A 21,335-nucleotide genomic window follows, 5' to 3' on the forward strand; every position below is an offset into this window, starting at 1 on the left:
ACAATGAGGGACAAAAGAGAGAAAATCCTACAAGAAGCAAGGGGTGAATCATGCAGCTATGTGCCAGAAGGTGGTTCTGGGCAGCAGAGCAGCCTCAAGGGGGATGTGGAGGGCTTTGTCAGATTGCTACTGGGGAGTCTTGGGCAGGGGAAGGGACAAGAGCTCTTATCTTTAAAGGATCACTACTTGCTGTGTGGAAAGCAGGGGGCACCTGTGAGAAGCCTCTTCAGTGGTCTCCCATGGCCCAGGGTGGGGACAGTGGAGGATTTGGGAAATGACCAGGAGGTGGAGTGACAGAAACGAGGAAAGGCTGGTGTGGGTGAGGGGATGGGATGAGTTAAGTACTATCACCAATGCCTGGAAGGATGGTGGTGCCACTGAGGACAGGAAAGCCTGGGCCAGGAACACATGGGGGTTATAGCCACATCCATGGTTAGAAGTTCAAGGAGACAAGAACATAGTTTTTTGACATTAGCCACAGAGGAGACCCAGCTGTGCTCAGAGTTTGACTTGGCCCTGAATTAACTATTTTGGTTTTTTTTTTTTTTTAAGTTTTTCATTGTGATAAAACATTCATAACAAAATTTGCCTTTTAAACCCTAAGTGTCTAACAAATGAATTTTTAATAGCACCTAAGATGAAGAATAAAAGGGCCTTTAATTCAATCTGTAATATTTTAGTTCTTTTATTTCTTTGAGAGACAGAGAGAGAGAGACCGACAGAGCGCATGCGAGCACGAAGCAGTGGGAATGGCAGGCAGAGGGAGAGGAAGAAACAGACTCCCCGCTGAACAGGAAGCCCAGTGCGGGGCTCGACCACAACTTAGGCCAAAGGCAGACGTTCAACTGACTGAGCCACCCACCCAGGCGCCCTAGTTCTTTTTTTTTTTTAAGATTTATTTATTTACTCATGAGAGAGACAGAGAGAGAGAGAGGCAGAGACACAGGCAGAGGGAGAAGCAGGCCCCCCGAGAACAACCTGATGTGGGACTTGATCCCAGGACCCAGGGATCATGCCCTAAGTCGAAGGCAGACACTCAACCGCTGAGCCATCCAGGTGTCCTGTCCCTAGTTCTTTTATTTTTTTTTTAGTTTTTTTAAACAAGATTTATTTATTTATTTATTTATTCATGAGAGACACGGAGAGAGGCAGAGACACAGGCAGAGGGAGAAGCAGGCTCCATGCAGGGAGCCCAATGTGGGACTCGATCCTGGGTCTCCAGGATCACGCCCTGGGCCGAAGGCAGGCACTCAGCCACTGAGACACCCGGGCTGCCCTAGTTCTTCTTTTTTTTTTTTTTTGCCCTAGTTCTTTTAAATTAAAATTACTTGAAGCAGCTACAACAATATGGTGATGTTCAATTCTGTGCATTGAGGGGCACACAGGTTTGTTACTTTGACTGCTACTTCTCTGCAAAAACAAATGACAAGTGCCCACAAAGAAGCCTGGAAACCATGCCACTGGCTGCGGACTGGAGGTAAAAATGATGCAAAACAGGTAATCCACCTACTCGGTCCCAAGGTGACCCAACTCCCTAAGAGGCCTCCTCACCAGGGCATTATGGAGTTAGCTGAAACACACACTTTTTCAAAGAAATCAGTCTTCTTCATCCTGCCTTGAATGAGACCATATATGTATATGTATGTATGTATGTATGTATGTATGTATATATATATATATATATATATAGCGTGCACACTCTATCTTCAAATGAGTAGCAGAACTGAACGAGTTCATATATTCTGGGGTTGAGAGGATCTCCAGAAAAACCACCCATCCAACTCTTCAGGGTTACAGATGAAAAGAGAAGGAAGCACACAAAGTTCCCTTGTGTGGTCGCATGAGGGAACTCGTCTGAGGTCATGGCTGAGTTGATGTGTGTTCATCTACCGCCCTGAGCCAGACTCTGCTGGGGGCTGGGAAAATGGGGCAGAATTAGCATCACTCTTTGGTCTTCACGAGCTCCAAGTTTCGTCAGGGAAACAAAGAAGTAATGAAAAAAACAGTGACACCCTTCCCAGTGATAGTAGGCAGTGATACCAATAGTTCTAGCCCTAGAGGGAGGAGTGACTAATGACACCTACCCTGTACAACCAATGGTTCTGGGCTGGCCCTCTCTCCCATATTCTTTTGGGTTAAGATAGCACTTCTGAGGAGACTTCCCAGCTCCTGCCTTCTCCAATCCCATGAGCAAGGGCACCCTATGCCCACCCCCCCCAGTGTACTTGGAACACACCACTATGTAGGTCAGCCTCCCCACCCCACGACGGTGCATGCCTTCTTTATTGTCATCTCTCCACTCACACATCGCCAAGCAGAGGAGTGCCAAACAACAATCACAACCCAGAGGTTGTACTACTTTTGTTTCTTTTGATGACTGTATGCCTCTGACCAGTAACTTTGAGGAGCAAGGGCCAGCTTAGCACCCAAAGCAGACACGGTCTGAGTAAGTGAATAAATGATGAGTCTAGGTGCTACCGTAGCCTACTAAGCACTGGTGGGTTGGGCTGGCAAGAGACAAGACTGGGGCAGTCAGTGAGGGCCTGGGAGAACAGGCAGTGACAATCCACAGCGACAGGGAGGGCAGGGTCATGGGGGTAGAAGTATGGAGGATGGCTATGCTGCAAGGGCGGGTTCCAGGGATCAGCATCAGGTCTGCAGACACTCCTCCTGTGGAAACTACGAAAAATGCTAGACTGAAAATCTTGTAGAAGATACTACATAAGACGCTGTTTAAAAAGTTTTGCTTGCATTTGACTTGTAAGCTAGTGAAAAAGTAAGGAATATACAGTTTCAAGAGTAAGGGAAGGAAGGTAGGGAGTCCTGTTCTATGGAGAAATTTGGCAGGTGACCCATTAACAAGTGGTCAAACTGAGCACCACCGACCAAGGCCGAAGTGCTACGAATGAGGAGCATCAGCACTGTCCCATCCTGCAAGAAGGGGTAAATGAGGCCACATAAGGGAACAACTAGAAGAGTCCAGAGAGAGGAGCATTCCCCTCAACTGTGAGACTGGAGTCTTCAAAACTGTCTGCAGCATGAAAAAAGGTATGCAAACTGCTCCTGGTGAAAGAGAACAGCAGAAGGCAACAAGCAATCATGTGCTGGCTTCTGGTTCAAAGGCACTAAAGGGGTGCTCATGGGGCATTGACAGAATGTGAATTCCCCCATGTGAATTCGTGGAACTTGGTTCCACGTTGGCATGGTGCTAAGCTCCTTGAGGGTCAAAAGTGCAGCATAATGCTCTTAGGAGAGCCAGGCTCAAGCAGCACTTAGGAGTGTAAAGGAGCAACAATGACTTGGGGAAGCATACGGTACTAAAATGGCAGCATGTTTGAAAAGGAGGTTATGACATCAAATATAACTGGAAGCTGTGCAGGTTGAGAGTAATATTTTGAAGCAGTTTCAGATGAGTTTTCTAACAAAGAGAATACCGTCACAGTACACGAATACATTAAGAGGGAAACCTGGAAATCTTATAGAAGTACCTTCTTTTAGTGGCTCAAAGAACTATAATGTTTTCAGTGTTATGCTTTATTTGAAGCTGTGAGTGCGAATGAAGGGAAGGTGTCAAAGCTATATATACACACACACAAACAGATATACATATACACACACGGATACATAAACATATATATATATGTATATGTATATGTGTGTGTGTGTATATATATGTTCATATAAAAATCATCACAAGGGGTGCCTGGCTGGCTCAGTGGGAAAAGCATCTGCTGCTTGGTCTCGGGGTTGTGAGTTCCAGCCCCAAGTTGGGGTGTAGAGGTTACTTAAATTAAAAAAAAAAAGATCATTGCTGAAGGCAGCCCTGCCTAGGACCCCACTTTAAATGTCAAAGGAACTGTGTAATATAATCTGTACATCATATGGAAGGAAGCACAAATCTGGGGGTTACAGCGAAAAAGGGTGGGCTGATGGCAATACTGGGTACAAATGCCAACAGACACTTCAGTGTGACCCTGTTACATCTTCTTTTTTAAGATTAAAAAAAAATTTTATTTATTCATGAGATACAGAGACACAGGCAGAGGGAGAAGCAGACTCTCTGTGAAAGCCCGATGTGGGACTCAATCCCTGGACCTGAGATCACGTCCTAGGCCAAAGGCAGACGCTCAACCACTGACCCACCCAGGCATCCCTGTGTTAGGTCTCTTAACCAGAATTTTAACCAGACTTGTCACTGGTTTTGTTAATGAGCTCTGATTACCAAATCACATAGGTTTGGCGTGGTCTACCCCTCCCATTTTTCCCATGACTCTTTTTATTGTGTGATTTGTAGAACACAGGGATTTTTTTCAGAAATACACATATCACATTGAAGCAGAAAGGCCTTCACAAACCTTAAATATCTACCAGGAAGGAAAGAAGGCTCTTGAGTAATAAAATACCATCTAGCAATTTTTCTGCTAGAACACAAACATTAGATCAAATCTTTTCTTTGATCTAGTGAAGGAAAACCAGTTTGTAGGAATCTTGTTTTTGAGCCAAATTACTGTATCCCAAGGGGTTTGATGGAAAGAACTGCCTGTACTTTCATAATGAAAGTAACCTATAGTAATTGTGCAGAAGGCTGCCCTGAGAAGCTGTACCTGGCACTCCTGTGACCCCAGGCTCCTGTACACTACAGGGGGGCAGGCAACCAACAGCTGGCAGGTGCAGCTGGCCAGACAATGGCGACTGAGGAGGGACTACTCAATCCCCGAGGCTTTCAGATTAAAGAAGAAAGACTACAAAGGCAGTTGAAAGCAGCAGAAAGGTGTTTTTCCCGTGAATCAGAATCCAGCCCCCTCCAAAGTGAGCTCCAGCAATATCCTCGGCCCCATTTCAGTCATGTTTGCATGAAGCCAATTTCAGGATATAGCATTTCTCAGCACCATTCATTTCAAGTCACCCATTCCACTGAGCTGCAGAAGGAGCCTACGTCCCACGATAAGGCCATGACACATCAGGCCAAGGTGGTGGCCACTTCCCCAGGTGAATGGTCAGGGACCAGAGGAGAGAAATGGCCTTTTTGCAGTGGCTCCTTCCATCCTGCAATGTCATTCCCTCAGTGCTTCCAATTCTTTCTACCTTTAGTATGAGCTACAGAATCTCAGAATCAAGGAGGCTTCTCTGCACGAATCAATAAAGGCAGCCACACTCTGAGATGCCAGCTTCAGCCCCTTTAAAGATCTGAGAGAAATCAAACTGGCACTGGAAGAGAGTCTCAGTGGTCTCCGGGGAGCAAAAGAGCAAATGGGGTTCAGCTCAAAGGCTATAGCAGTAGAACCTGAAGTTCAGCGGCTCTGAACTCAGTGTATTTTTTAATACCCCAGTTTTCAGAAGATGCAAGAGAAACTGTGTTTTGAAAAGCTAAATAAAATACAGCTCTTGACAAAGGTACATCTTTCCCCAAATGAAGGCACCCAGTGCCATACAGTCTTCATGAGTCCATCACACGTGAGCTAAGAAAAGCAGGTTTAAACAAACACTGCCACTGTGGAGAACAGTCAGACAATTCCTCAAAAGGTTAAACATGGAGTTCCCACAGGACCCAGTATTTCCACTCTAGATGTAGAGCCAAGAGAACTGAAAACAGGGACCAGAACAGATATCTGTACACCCATGTTCATAGTGCCATGATTCACAGTAGCCAAAAGGTAGAAGCAACCCAAGGTCCACTGACAGATGAACAGATAAGGAAAATGCAGTCCATCCACCAATGGGATGTTACTCAGCTTTAAAAAGGAAGGAAAGGAAATTCTGACACAGGCTACAACACGCATGATCCTTGGGGACACTATGCTGAGTGACATGAGCCAGCCACAAAAAGACAAATACTATATAATTCCATTTATATGAAATGTTCGAATAGGCAAATCCAGAGACAGAAAGTAGATTAGTCATCACCATGGGCTGGGGGGAGTGGGTAATAGGGAGTGACTCCTAATGAGGTTAGGGTTTTTTTTTATTGGTGATAATGTCCTGGGACCAGATAGAGGTGATGGTTGCACAACACTGTGAATGTTCTAAATGCCACTGAACTGTACACTTTAAATGCATGAATTTCATGGTATGTGAATTATATCTCAATTTTTATAACACCCCACTAAAACGACAGCTGACTTTGCCTATTACCCCAAATTGTAAAGGTAGGATTTATGATGCCCAAGCAGTGCTCAGAACCCACAGCTGTCTCCAAGCAACCCCGTCTGGGTACAGACAGAGCCCAGGCAGGCAGCTCTGCCGTCCATCTGAGAGAAAAAGGCCAGCGTGGGACTGAGGGTGATATGCTAGACCAGACCAAGCCGATGTGAATGCCATCTCTGAAACCCAGGACATAGGAACCATGACAGTCGGAAAGAATTTAGTTCAAGAAGCTTAATGACATAAAAAAAAAGTTTAATGACCAGGCATTTAGCCAAGTTGAGGGCTGCTGGCTAAATATTCTGAGGGCATTTGATCAATCTTTTTTTTATTGCGGTAAATGCACATAACATAAAATTTACCATTAGCAACACTTAGTACATTCCCAATGTTGTACAACCATCATGACCACCTAGTTACAGAACATTTCAGCACCCCCTGAGGAAACCCCATCCCCATTAAGCAGTTATTCCTCCAGGTGGCCTTACTCCCAGCACTCAGCAGCTACTAATCTGTTTTCTAGGTCTATGGAATAGCCTACTCTGGACATTTCATATGAATGGCATCATACAATATATGGCCTTCTGGGACTGGCTCCTTCCACTCAGCATCATGTTTTCTAGGTTCATTCATGTTGTAGTATGTATCAGAACTTAATCCCGTTTTATGGCTGAAAAACATCCATTGTAAGAACACAGCACACTTTGCTTATCCATACATCTGCTGACAAATAGCTGGGTGGTTTCCACCTTCTAGCTGCTATGAACATTTGTGTACAAGTTTTTGCATGGATATGTTTTCAATTCTCTTGGGTCTATGCCCAGAGTGGCAATACTGGGTCAAATGGGAATTCTATGTTTAACCTTTGGAGGAACTGGCAGGCTGTTTTCCACAGGGTTTCCTTTGGGGTTGATGAAAACGGTCTGGAACTAGATAGGAGTAAAGTATGGCAGCAGAAACTGCTTCCGTTCTGGAATGCTTAGCCGGTAGGGTCAAGTTTTAAACAGAAGTCATCACAGCAAGACCACAGGCAGTGGCACAAGGCAATGTCTCACCTACCCACTCATTCAGTAGCTAACATTCTTTAAGCACCTTGTAGGTACTGAGGATGAGTTGTGCTAGGGCCAGGAATGCTACAGCAAGAACACAAGCTTTCTACCTGCATACATTTCTCTTTTTTTAAGGATTTTACTTGAGAACAAGAGTGATAGAGTACACGCGAACACACACGAGCAGGAGGAGCAGAGGGAGAGGGAGATAATCTCCAGCAGACTTCACACTGAGTGTGGAGCAATGCAGGGGTGGAGGGGGGATCCCAAGACCCTGAGATTATGACCTGAACCTAAACAGAGTCAGATGCTTAACCAACTGAGCCACCCAGGCACCCCCCTACCTGCATCCATTTATCTTTCTCCTGGTGCTGACCATCTTCTGGGCAGAGTCAGTATTGAAATCATAGCAATTTTGACGAATGTTGTAAAAGGGGAGCTACTGAGAGGTAGGGGAAGAACTCCAGAATATAGATGCAATGGCAACACTATGGCCTGACAATGTGAAGCTGCTTGGGGCGGTGGGGGGTGGGGTGGGGGAGGAAAGGGTCCAAGACGGTAAAGGTGGTGAAGCTGTGGATCATGACTGAAACCCAAGCAGGTTGGCTTCCCCACCACCTGTCCCCATGAAGGCAACTGTAGAGGGAACTGGCCAGATGAGATAAGAACCGGAGAAAACCAAGAACCCAATCCTCATTATTGATGTTTCTGCTATTTTCTCTCTTCCCCTGGAAAGCCTATACTGTTAGAATTTGCTCTCCATTCTTGAGCTTCCACATCTAGCAACTTCTCTCCCATCCTATTCCCCAATGCCTCTGCTCCTACACGCCATGGGCACTCATGTTTATCCTCTGCATGAGTGGTCGGACACCTGGCCTGCAGTGCCCCCACGACACTGTCCAGTCCTCACGATACCAACAGCCAGTCTGCACAGGCACTTACATTATACTTGCCTTTTTGGTCCCCAGCAATACATTCCCACAGCTGCTGCTTCTCCCACTTTTCTGCTGATATTGTTTTCTTCTTACCTCTGTATACTTTATGTAGTTAAGTTTTACAAGCTTTTATCAAAGCGTTGGCTGCTTTTATCGAAGAACAAAATATTTGCCAAAATAAATTTTCAAGAGAGGCACTGTGTTTTTTGGGGGAAAAGGGGTGGAAAATAAATCTCTAGTAATGGGAAAGAAATCTCTGTAAGAGCTCACTTTGTGTTTTCCTTATTGTACCTCTCACTAGTGTAGGCCACCTATATGGATTCCTAACAAACTTCTTTTTCCCAGTGATGACACCTGAGCCCACTGAAATGGCCAATAAAATATAAAAAATAGCAGGGGGGGGGGAATCTCTGTCAGCACTAGCAAATAAGGGTGCCTCCAACAGCTGAAGCGCTCTGAGAGTGCTGTAGAAACCGTGCAGCTTCACTCAATGTGAGTGAAGTACTGTTTGTGCAGTTCTGCCCTACTCAAACATGGGAGCACAGGAGGGACCCAGCAGGGACGACTGCAGATAGGATTCCCCAAAAGAGCCCTAGGAAGTCTTCAAGAACAACAGGACCTTAGAGCCAGACTAGCTGAAGTGCAGCTTAGTTTACTGGTGGCAAATGGAGGGCCTAGAATAGTGCCTTACCTGGAAGGGCCAGTAAGGGCTGAGAGGTTTCCCGGGGCACTGCTTAGAAGGGGGCCAGCAGAGAAGGGCTGCAGTACTCCAGTGAGCCTGCATGGCTGGAGCATCCAGAGATACACAGATATAGATGGAGATCCTACCAATCTCCCCAGCAGCACCCTGGGCCTCTATACTACACCATCCTGGCTTTGGATGACAGGGATTCTTTTTTTTAAAAAAGATTTTATCTATCTATCTATCTATTTATTTGAGGTGGGGGGGCAGAGAGAGGCAGAGACACAGGCAGAGGGAGAAGCATGCTCCATACAGGGAGCCTGATGTGGGACTCGATCCCGGGGCTCCAGGATCACGCCCTGGGCCGAAGGCAGTGTTAAACCGCTGGGCCACTGGGGCTGCCCGGATGACAGGGATTCAAAGCCATGGGGAAGCTTTGGACAAGCAGGAGGGACTAAATCTCTACCCCGTCAACAACTCTGGGGACTGGGTAAAAAAGTAAGTAACACACCTGGTGACAAGACAAATATCAGCAAAGTCAGTTACTTCCCTATGTCTAAACACTAACCAGGGAGAAAATACAATGGGAAGACTGAATACTGTTCTTCCAGTCCAGAGCCTACTGGAACTCCCTTCAGAGCCTGACATTTACCTAGAATAAGCATCTGTGAACAGCCAGAGGAAGTACAGAGAACAGGGCCGTTACTTGCTTCCTGTGACCACTGCATCACACGCCACACAACAGAGTCGATTCCACGAGGATTAGAGAATTAGCTTTAAATGGCTGGTTAAAACCTCCCACAGACTTGCCCTCTCCCAGTCCCTAATAAAACCAGGAAACAAAGGTGTGAGGAGGTGTGAAGGGAAGACTCCATCAAACAAAGGCAAAGGACATAAAACCTACCCAGCAGCCTACTGGTGCTCCTGCCCCTGTCTCACCCCAGAAGCCATGCTGGGGAGCCAAAAATACCCAAAGACCTTAGCCAATAAGCTGGAGAGAAGCAACTGGGTGGGAGTCTGTCATTTTTTCCATTTAGACCCAGGAACTATAGAATCTCCTGCTGGGAGGTGCCCAGCAAGCCAGGTGGGCTCTGTGGGAGGTGACCGCTCTTGGGTACATAAAGACCCAGGGAACCACCCAGAGCCTGGGGCCTGCCCTTTCCTGCATCTCGTGGGAACGGCATATATGTCCCTCAAGCAGCTCGAATGAACCTTGGTATAAGACATTTAACACAATTAATTCCTGGGACAGAAAAGAATCCAGATACTGCCAAAGACTACCCAAGGGTGCAGCTCCCCCAGTGTGCAACTTCTCTCTGACCACACAATACCAAGCTCATGATAGCCCAGAGGAGAAAGCAGTGAGATAGGATGCCAAGAGACTAGGAAGAAAAAGCCAAGAACGCCCCCGCTGTACCAAAGCAAACAGAGTATCTGGAAATGACATGGTAACTCTGCAAACATATTATGACCAAAAGAAAAAAGGGGGGGGGAATGGTTCAGGAAAGGCAGTCTTCCACCAAGAAGAGAATATGCTACAAGGAAGAGAAGGAAATTCTTTGCAACCTTTGTAAGAGCATGTTCTCAATAAGAACTCAAAGATGAGATGATAAAACACAGTATGATGAAAGGGACAAATTCTCAACTTAGACAAACAAATTGCAGACCAAAACACATCATTATGGAACTGATAAATACATTTAAAAACAGCCAGAAACAGAATACATATAGCTGAAAATCAAATCAGACAGTGAATGCAGATGAAAAAAAACAAAACAAAACAAAAAAAGCTAAAGCAATTAGAGGAAAGCTAATAGCATTGGAAGAGACACAAAGACAATCCAACATAAGGATAATTTGTGTTCCTGTAGTAGGGAACCCAAAAAATGGAACGGAAGATGCTATCAAAAACATAAGAGAACAGACCTGAAACAAAGATGAGCTACATTTGCACCTTGAAAGAACACAATGTGTTCCCAGGAAAATGTGATAAGGAACACTTAACAGTGAGACAGACTCTGGTCAACCTCCTCAACTTCAAGGATAAGAGAAAGAATGCTTCAGGCACTTTGAAGGAAAATGCAAATGTAAACAACTTCTAAGAGGGGAAACAGCAGAGGACCAGTAGTGTGTAGCATCTACACAGTTCCAGGGCAGCTCAGCACAGCAGTGAGGGGCACAGGCTTGGCAGTCAGCCTGCGATGAGTTCAAATCCTGACAGGGCCATTTGTGCTGCATTCATGTATGTGCGCGCACACACTGAGCAGAGATGTCAGAGAGACGGGCAGGAGTCTGATCCCTGGGGGAAGCCTCTCCAAGGGGAGTCTGAACCCAGATCTGAAGAAGTGGGGAGTGAGGGAGTGGGTCATATAAAGTAGGGCTCAGGTATAAGGTGCACCAAGAACCAAGGCCCTGGCCTAGGAACAACCTGGCATGTTCTAGGGAAGGCAAGAGTGGTGGGTTGGACCCAAGTGAGCAAGGAAGGGAAGATGAATTCAAAATGAAGCAGGCCAGCCCAGGTCATCTGCGGGACCCAGTACAAAATGAAAATGCAGGACCTCTTGTTAAAAAATGGAGGATTCTGAGATAGCCCCAGTAAAGCATTAAACCAAGCCTGGTTCTTCTAAGGCCCGGACATTGTATAGGCTACATGCCCAGGAAGCTGGCTTTGCTTCGTGGTAATGAACTTTGGATTTCATTTTGAGAGGGCTACGTGGCCCCCAGAGGGTTTTGCTCCCAAGAGTGATATGACCAGCTGAACAGTTTTAAAAAACCCATCCTAATGATGAAGTTATAGCATGTAAGGGGAGTGAGGGGGCAGAGATAGCAGGTGCTGCAGGGTGAGCTCATGGTTTGGGGTACTAAATGTTTATTAGGGATTGACATCGGTGAAAAAAGGAGCAGGAAGCAGACCTGAGCAGAGGAAGAAACTGAAGTGTACCACAAGCCCAATAAAGGTCCTGTGCACCTTGGACAGAGATGGCAGGGCGAGGGGAGGTTGTATCCCCACCTCACTCAGTCACCGGAGTGCTGCCCTGGAAACGGGAGTCTGACCTTGGGGAAGTTTTTGCAGCTGAGGCCCAGCGGAGCCCAAAGGAACTGGAGGCTGTCTGCTGACTGCACTCCCAGCACAGCGACCTCCACACCTGCCATACGGGGCCACTGCAGAGTCTATCTAGGTGGATAATTAGGTGGTGTAGGTGCTGGCAGTAGAGGGCATATGTGTACTGTGGGCAGGGGTGGCACAGATCAAGGGTTCTGCTTTCCAAATGAGATGTTTTCAACTTTGAGACAGTTTACCTTCTGAAGATCTAAAGGGAAGCTGGATATGAGTTTGCAGTTCAGGGGAGAGTTCTGGGCTAGACACAGACATCCAGGGGTCCTCAGCACAGATGTCTGAAGAGGCAGGTGAGTGAAAGAGGGCCCCATGGACGCCAAGTGTGGACAGTCCTCCCCCCACTCTCTGTAGCTGCGATGAGAATAAGTCAGCAAAGGAGACAGGAAGAGAAGCGAGGAAGAAGCACAATCAGGTATATCTGCCCTGAGTATTGGTGGCAAGTGAGAGAGACCAACTCTAGCTGATTTATGCAGGCAAAGCCTTGATTAATAGGCTACTGGAAGGCAGAAAGTGATGATGTTTCCACAACATGAATGGACTGTAAACTTAAAAATCGTTCAAACAGTAAATTCTGTTATATGTATTTTACCACAATAAAAAAAATTAAGGAAAATAGGCTACTGGTGGCCAGATTATCCTTAGAGGGCTGGAGGAACAGGTTTGAGTTTAGTTGGCCAGAAACAATATTTCAATCCTGCTGCCAGGCTGACATAGGGCAGCTAGCATTGCCTCTGCCACTCTGCAGGGGGCAGCAGTGACCACCAGCACCATGGCCACTATGTAGCTCAGCAACTTGTGTTTTCTGCAGCCCAGATGCCGAGCAAGGGCTTCTCTGTTGTTCCTGATCCCCTCTGAGGATGGGTATGACCAGCATATGGGGCACACACCCATACCCTTGTGTAGGACTCAGGCCATTTCTTTCTGTTAAGGGCCAGACAGCAAATATTTTGTTTTGCAGACCACATGATCTCTGTCAGACACTGAACTTGCCAGCTATAGTGGGAGAGCAGCTACAGATAATGCATAAAGGAAGGGGTAGAGCTGGGTTGCAATAAAACTTTATTTACAAAAACAGGCAGTAGGCCAGGTTTGGCCTTGGGATATAGTTTGCTGACTGCTGCCCTGGCTAAAAGGGAAACTAAAAAGGGAAGCATCTAGTGTTTAAGCAACTGGTCAGGTCACCTGGCCTCCCATCAAACTCTTTTTTTTTTAAAGATTTTATTTATTTATTCATGAGAGACACAGAAAGAAAGAGAGGCAGAGACACAGGCAGAAGGAGAAGCAGGCTCCATGCAGGGAGCCCGATGTGGGAATCCATCCCAGGTCTCCAGGATCACGCCCTGGGCTGAAGGCAGGCGCTAAACCACTGAGCCACCCAGGTTGCCCCTCTCCCATCAAATTCTTAAGGTGTGGAGAGAGTTCCTTCAAACACAGAAGGGGGCTTAGATGTGAGGTGAGGTGTCCAAAGAAAATAAAATTAAGCCAGTGAAGCTGTACCAGGAAAGGGCGGTATCCCCAAACAGACACAAGGAAGGAAGGGTTTCCAGAAGGGAACAACCAATGTCAAGAGGAAGACTCACCACTGGCCATGGCAACATGGACATCCACAGGAGGCTAACAAGACTGCTCTGTGGACTGTGAGGGAAGAAAACTTCCATGAACTGGGCTGAGCAGAGTGGGAGGTTAAAAAGGGGGAAGGTGAGTAGCCAAGTCTTGAAGAGCTTGGCCAAAGGGCTAACAGAAAACAGTGGGAGCTGAGGAAGGAGTGCTCAGTGAAGATGGGAAATTCTAAAATACGTTCGTATGATGATGGGCATGAGTCATGAGAGAGAAAACTGACAGGGTCCCAGGGAGGGTGGAATCTGTGAGCTAGGAGCACAGGAAGTCTTTGTCACCAGTGGAGCTGTCTGTTAGAACTCTGTGGGTAGAGCGGTTTCCAGTGATGACAAATTCCAGGCTGTGATTAAGGCAGTGGGTGGTAGAAGTCACTGGAACAGAGGAGGGGTTAAGGGCCATCTACATGCACACTTAAGTCACCTGTGGGATGGAAGGGACTGGGACAGAGAGACAAAGACTGTGGGCCTGGCATCAAATTCTCAGCAGAGGCAAATGGTCTGGGCAGTGAACAAGCCTGCAACAGGGAGTATGTGGGCTTGGAAAGCCGAGCGGCATGAGTCTTACAGCATGCTTTTTATGAGAACATGGATCCTGAACACAGAGGACACAGCTTCTCCTCCTGTCTGAGGTCCATGGGCTGTGACAGTCAGCAGGCTGCTCTCTCAGCATGGGTACTGGCAGTGAACCAGGAGTGCACGAGGATAGGGCCTGGGGGCTTAGTAAGGGTTCTCTTCAGGAAGAGATACCTGAACTGAATCTTCAAGAGTAAGAGGAGTAAGTGTGGCAAGGGAATGATGGGCATAGCCAGGAGTATGACAGCAGTTCTGTGTAGCCGAGGGGCACACATTTGAGAAAAAGAATAGCAACAGAAGATGACAGAAAGAGGCAGGGGCCATAGCAGGGGCCCTGATGCCATTTGAAGACAGGGGTACCATTCTTGGGGTTAAAGCAGGGGAGTGAGACTTGACTCTAGGGACCTCATGGAAGAGAGAAACGTGTAGGAGTGTTGGCAAGTTACTGCAGGAGTCCTGGCGAGATGAAGACTTGAACTAGGTTCAGGGAGGAAGGGACATAGAAGACAGAGGTGGGAGAAATAAAGGATTGTGGGCAGTGAAGGCTGAGGCAGGTTCCCAGCTTGCATGACTGCTGCTGCTACCAAATGCGACAGAGACCGGAGGACATGGGTTTTAGCTGTTCGGTCTTCTGATCTAACCACCTTATTTTGGGGGAGGCAGTGGGTTGAGAATAGGAGGGAGCAAAAAGGGCAAAAAAAAAACCTTCAAATGCCTTGTGTGGTTAAATCTGACTAATGTGCACGGAGACCTCATGTGCCTTTTCTAACATGAACAAAACAAGTTTTATTTCCTTCAAACTTGCTTTTAGTGCTCTCTGTCGCCACCTAATGGGATGTCAGCTGAAACCCAAAGACTTACCTGGGGACTGAACAGTGGGCAACGGGAACCTCCTCAGGCGGGGGGTGGGGCGGGGGCAACATCTGGGTGGAAAAGAACCTGCCCAGCTAACTTTGGATGTCTGACAACACATCGACAGTCCATGGGACCACCTTCTGGAAGATCAAAGGTTCCTGAAGCTTACAGAAATATTCGTTCATTAATAATACCACGTTCAGGGGTACCTGGGTGGCTCAGTCGGTTAAGTGTCTGATGTTTGATTTCGGCTCAGGTCATGATCTCAGGGTCTTGAGACTGATCCGCATCTCAGGCTCCGTGCTCAGCAGGGCAGGGCATCTGCTTCAGATATTTTCCTCTCCCTCTCCATTCCTCCCCTGTTCCCACATGTTCACGCTCTCTCTCTCTCTCTAAAAAAAAAGGAAGCCTCAATCTGAGAGACAGTAGCACAATAATGAGAATGTATTTCATGCCACTGAACTGTACACTTAGAAACGATCAAGATGGGGTGTGTGGGTGGCACAGTCAGCTAAGTGTCTGACTCTTGGTTTTGGCTCAGGTCATAATCTCAGGGTCCTGGAATCAAGCCCCACGTCGGGCTCCATGTTCAGTGTAGAGTCTGCTTGGGATTCTTTATCCCTCTGCCCCTCCCACTCATGTGGTCTCTGTCTCTAATAAATAAATAAACCTTTTTAAAAAAAATAGTCAAAACGGTAAATATTATGTGTATCTTTACACAATTTAAAAAAAACTTCAAGAGAAGGCAAGAAAGAAGAAAAAATAACAGAAAGTGTGGAAAAACAGAGCATACAAAATAAAATGGTATGAACAATCCAAACGCATTAGCAATTAAATGGATGTAAACAGAACAAATTTTTTAAAAATCCAGCTATTTGCCATTTTCAAGAGCTACTTCTAACCCATAAAAACACAAGAAGAAAATGAAAAGTGGCAGTGCTGACCAAAAACACAGGTGGTGCAGTGCTACTAACCATCAGATGAAGTAAAATTCAAGGCAAAAGCACATACAGTCACTTCATAATGCCAAAGGGTTCAATTCACCAGGAAGATAAAACTGTTTCAAAAACTGAAAATCTGGCCTCAAAATAAATACAGCCCAAATTAACAAAGCCCATGAAGAAACTGACGTGTCCAGCAGCACAGAATACTGAGACGTGTTCTCCCACAGTGGGTAAATCAAATAGACAAAATGACAGTAAGAAGAGAGAATACTTTCATAACCCAGTGAACAAGATTGAGGTGATGAGCTTGTATGGGCTCCTGCACTTCCACCTGGCGGCTGCACACTCCATTCAGGCAGCCATGCACTTTTCAACATGCTACAAGGGCTACTGTCACACAGATCACGTTCTCAGTTTAGCTGGAACTTGATTTTTCTACAATAGTAACAAAAACAAAAACAAACCACAAAGCCACATGCTTGGAAATTTAAAACACATTTCTAAATAATTGGGGGGGGTGTCAAAGAAAGAAGCATAAAGGGAACTGAAAAACCCTTCTAGATGACTTAAAGTGATGATACTACACATCAAAACTTGATGCATACAGCTGAAATAGTTTGCAGGTCAGCTTTAAATGGCTGTATTTGGAAAGGAGGTTGGAAATCAATGAGCTAAGTTTACAATTATAGGAGAGAGAAAAAGAAAACCAGAGAATGTACTCCAAGAAAGTAGAAGACATGACAAAAATAAAAGCAGAGTATAATGAGTTGAAGATGCATAGTAAATACAGGACAATAATGCCCACAAGTTCGCTCTTTGAAAAGGTAATAAAACCAACAAAATTCTACCAAGACAAGGAAAACAGAGGAGGTACAAGTAAACAATACTAAAACAAAAAAGGAGACATAAATACAGATGTTGCAGAAGTTTATAAAAGTTATGCACAACTTCAGGCTAGTATATTTAGTAACAGACAAAATGGACAAAAATATACCTTAGCCACACTGACCCAAGCAGGTGCAGGGAACATAAAATTAGGTTTCAAATTGTGTGTACGTGCATAGGACACCTCACAGGAAATCTATCAGACCCCAGAAGCAGCTGCTCCCTGCAGAGGGGCCAGGGTGGCACAGACCAAGGGTTACCCTATGGTGTGCGCTTTGAGTTAAGAACGATGTGCATGGCTCATCCACTCAATAGCAGATCCAAGCACACCTGCAGACAAGGAAGGACGTCACCTGGCTGGGTGTGCAAGCCAGCCCTGGAGGTGGGGAGTGAGCTGTGTGGCAGGAGCAAACCCCAGTATTAGCAGGCACTAGGTCTTCTCTTTCCTTCTTCCTTTTTTACTTTTTACAAATTTGGTAAGTGAAAATGGCATCTTCTTTGTTTTCATTTGTGTCTCTGTCACTGAGGCAGAATTCTTTTCCTGCCTTCACTGGCCACCTATATCTCTTCTCTTCTAAATTTCCTGTTCTCACTCTTTGTTCATTAGTGTGACTAGTGGTAAGTTAGCAATAAAAACTGTTGTATGCAAGTCTAGACTGAAAAGGAAATTTAAAAATATCCCCAACTCACAATAAACAACTGTGTAACAGCCCAAGATCATTGTTCCCAGTGACCAGTCAGAAGCATTAAGTCTAAGATGATTCACTGGATGGGGATCTGCAGCTGCAATATTCAAACACTTCAGACTCACCCAAGTCCCATGAAATTGCACCCAGTATGCATGCATTCACTCACTCACCAGATAGCCTCTGTCTGTCGAGCACAGTGCTCTGATGGAGGCTGGGGTCTGCAAGAGCCCTGCTCAAAGCAGGCACTAGTGGTGCTTCCTGCCCTTCCTCGTCCGCTTTCCAGAAGGACCAGCACTCCTACATTACAAGCCCATGACCCAAACACGATATAGTTCATCCAAAAGCTCAGAGCAGGACATTTTCCCAACGCTCTCATAATCATCACTTTACAATCTCACTCAGTGCTCAGCAACACTGCAAAGCAATGTTATCGAAGGCAACACTGAGGCTCAAAGAGGGAAAAGTGACTTGACAGCTAGTAGGTGAGAGCTGGGATTTAATCGTAAAGTTCAAAAACCTATGCCTGTCTACTATACTTAAGATAAAACTGTGAAAGTAGCATGTTTTTTACCTTGCCTAGACCCCATGCACTGCAGCAAGGTCTTCGGTTGCAAGCAACAGAAACCACCTCTAGTTAACTTCAATCACAAAGGAGTTCTTTGGCAGATCTGAAAATGGAGAGACGACTAGTGAACTAAGCCCAGAAAAGCAGCTGCACAACTGAAAACACAGCCACAGTTGTATTAAAGGGGCCCCATTGCTGGATCAGCTGCTACTGTTGGCTTCCTGATGCATGTGCCACTACCATGACTTATCTCTCACTGCCCTTCAAGAGTCAGAGTGCCTGAGTGCAGCAGGGGTTTGGCTGAGCCTAGGTCTCGCTACCAACCCCTAGTTTCCAGGGAGCAAGGAGAGGGAATATCTGTCACAGCAGGCCCTACCAGCTACCCCTCAATGCCGAGGTTCACTGTAGGCCTTTGTAACAAGACCCTAAGCTCAGCTAAGAAAAGGTATTTTCCAGCTTCCCAGCAGAGCTGGGATGACATTCTGGCCAATGAGACAGTGGCCGAGGGCACTGCCTTTCCTATTTTTCATGCCTGCTCTTGCCCCATGGATCATGGGCAGAGCTCATGTCCCCGCCTGCTGGCTCTGCACTTGCTCACATGTCTGGCTTCCACTGATGAGACTGAGGATGAAGAGACTTTAAGTGGCTTCTGTGTCTCTGCTCATTCCTTTTGGGGATGACATTCGCCTAAGAAGAGATTGTCCCTAGCAGCTGTTTCTCCCTCCTGGTTCCTGGAATGATGGGCTTGGGACCAGATCTGAACCCCATTTGGCAGTTGACCTAGACCTATGAGTATGAAATAAATGATTGCTGTTCTAGCCACTGTTCATTCCTCAGTAAAAACTAACAGATGTGGAGACAGAAATGGAAGTTACTAAGTGGGACTGGACAGTAAGCCCACAAGTGCTTTTCTGCCCTTCCTCCATGCCTCCTTCTTCCTACCTGGAAAGGAGGATGCAATGGCTAGACCTGCAAATGCCACCCTGTGACCATGGGCAACTTTTGAGGATAGAAGGCACCTGCTTTAGGTGATGGAGGAAAAAGATGGGAGGGGCCCTGGATCCCAGATACTTCTGGAGCCACTGCAATGGGCACGAACACCCTACCTCCAGACTTCAGGGCACAGGACAATCCCATCTTAGGCTTTCTTAAGTAGAAGCTAAGGTCCACCTCTACCCAAGATCCACAAAACGGGGATTCGACACCAAAAAAAGGTATCAAGGAGTTTAGAAACAAACAAATACCACACCAAAATGTTCACAATAAACCACATGTGAGGTTTACTCGTTACATGGCTTTTTCATCAAGTTTATCACAATCACTATAATTCAAGCTATTAAAAAATGACCATATTCTCAAATTCTTCCTATTTCTCTTGGCTAAAAGTGCAGCCTTTTAATTTTTTTTTTTAATTTTTTTATTTATGATAGTCACAGAGAGAGAGAGAGAGAGAGGCAGAGACACAGGCAGAGGGAGAAGCAGGCTCCATGCACCGGGAGCCCGATGTGGGATTCGATCCCGGGTCTGCAGGATCGCGCCCTGGGCCAAAGGCAGGCGCCAAACCGCTGCGCCACCCAGGGATCCCAAAAGTGCAGCCTTTTATTTGTTTATAAGTGAATCTGAGAGACAAAAATAAACTCAGATAATTCAGAATGTATTGAGGACAACACATATGCCTTCTGTGTGATAAGCTCCCAGTATTATTTATTCAAAGAAAATTTGCTTTACTGAAAGAAATATAAAAAGCTTGAAAGTGAAACAATTAATGACGTAACACACTACCTCTTACAACACCAGAGTCCTTTCCTTGCCTTCATAGTAGTGGGTGCCATAACCTGACCAGAAGAAAAACAAAAACATTGTTCGAATTGCTGAGACTCCAAAAGTTCAATTAACCAGAGCATTTTGCTCTCCCAAACTATAGCCACCGAGTAGGAAAAGGAGCAGCCCAAGCCTGCTGAGTGAGCCTGGACACGAAGCCCAGGTAGCAGGCATACATATATGTGGCTTGGAGGCCATGTGGTGAGCCAGAAATTCTGCCCCTTACCGGTCTTGGGACACTCAGAAGTGAGTCCATCAGCCGCTCATGTTGGGCACTGTACTACAGAGGGGAAGGTCCCAAGGAGTTGCATGGGCTCTCTGCTCCAGAAGCTCAACATCCACTAGGGAAAGAGCCACATGCCAGAAGACCATCATCCTTTTTGGCTATGGGGGCTGCACCGGATGTCTGTAGGGGTCGCTAAGGGCCCAAGGAGAGGAGTGGTCAGGCTCCTGAGGCCTGAGAGCTGGGGTGGGCAGTGTCAGCCTCCTCTCAGGAATCAGTTCCTGAGCTTCCGTCCAGTCAGGCGGAAAACCATAAAGGCCATTCTCATGGGTACTTTAGGCAGCACATCTGTTGGTAAAACACAAATGTTGTTACACAAATACAAAGCCACAGACTGCAAAGACACCTGACCGTCTTTAAAATTCATTTCCCCTGTTTTGCAAAGCTGCATTGGAAAAGCATGCTGTTAAATCATACACTCATAGAGGACGTATGTTTAAAAAGTGGGGGAACTGTGTGGGTGTTATTTAGACTTTCATCAATTTGTTCCATGTTTTTGGATAACTGCAAATCCTCAAAAAGTAAATCAAACTAACCAATCCACATATCTGCCCTTTATGTGTACCTTCTGACTCCAGACTGCAGGTTTGATTAACCCATAAACAAAACTGTTCCTCTTGGCCACAGAGAAGCTAATGAGTCAAGAGCAGAGCAGGCTACTTTCTATTCTATCCCTTTCAGCATAAAACAAAATCTTAGGGCCAGGTCCCACTACAAAATTCATTCATCCATCTATCCATGCAACAAGTAAGTATGCATGATTCTAGGCATGGAGATACAGCAAGAAAAAGGTTAGAAAATCCCTGCCCTCATGGGGCTTAGATTCTTGTGGGTGGGGGAGAGAGAGAGAGAGAGAGAGAGAGAGAGAGAGAGAGAAAGAGAGAGAGAGAGAGAGAACACAAATAAAACCAATGAGTAAAAAACAGCATATAGCAGACAGTGACAAGTGTGAGGCTTGACAGGGGAACTGGTGGCAGTAGAGTCAGGTGTCAGCTTTCAGGGAGTAGAAGGTGACACTTGAGCAGACTTGAAGGAGACCAAAAGGGAGCTGTGTGATACCTGGGGGAAGATGTTCCCAAGAGAGGGAAGGGCAGGGTATACTCAGAGGGTCCAGGAAGGGAGGCTAGGGAGGCCACAATGAATGAGTAACAGGAGAGTGGCAGGAAAGGTGATCACACC

At 46.1% G+C, this 21,335-nt stretch overlaps 1 protein-coding gene across 1 annotated transcript in view; it reads right to left on the minus strand.

Moving 5' to 3' along the window:
* The window catches only part of MECP2 (methyl-CpG binding protein 2), a 28,124-nt gene extending 9,976 nt beyond the window's left edge, over positions 1 to 18,148 (minus strand). Inside the window, exon 1 of the mRNA XM_041740698.1 lies at positions 18,059 to 18,148. The gene's annotated coding sequence lies outside the window, so the exon portion shown is untranslated. The remainder of the gene's footprint in view (positions 1 to 18,058) is intronic.
* Between the last annotated feature and the right edge of the window lie 3,187 nt (positions 18,149 to 21,335).

Source organism: Vulpes lagopus, chromosome X (assembly GCF_018345385.1).
Source record: "Vulpes lagopus strain Blue_001 chromosome X, ASM1834538v1, whole genome shotgun sequence".
NCBI lineage: Eukaryota > Metazoa > Chordata > Mammalia > Carnivora > Canidae > Vulpes > Vulpes lagopus.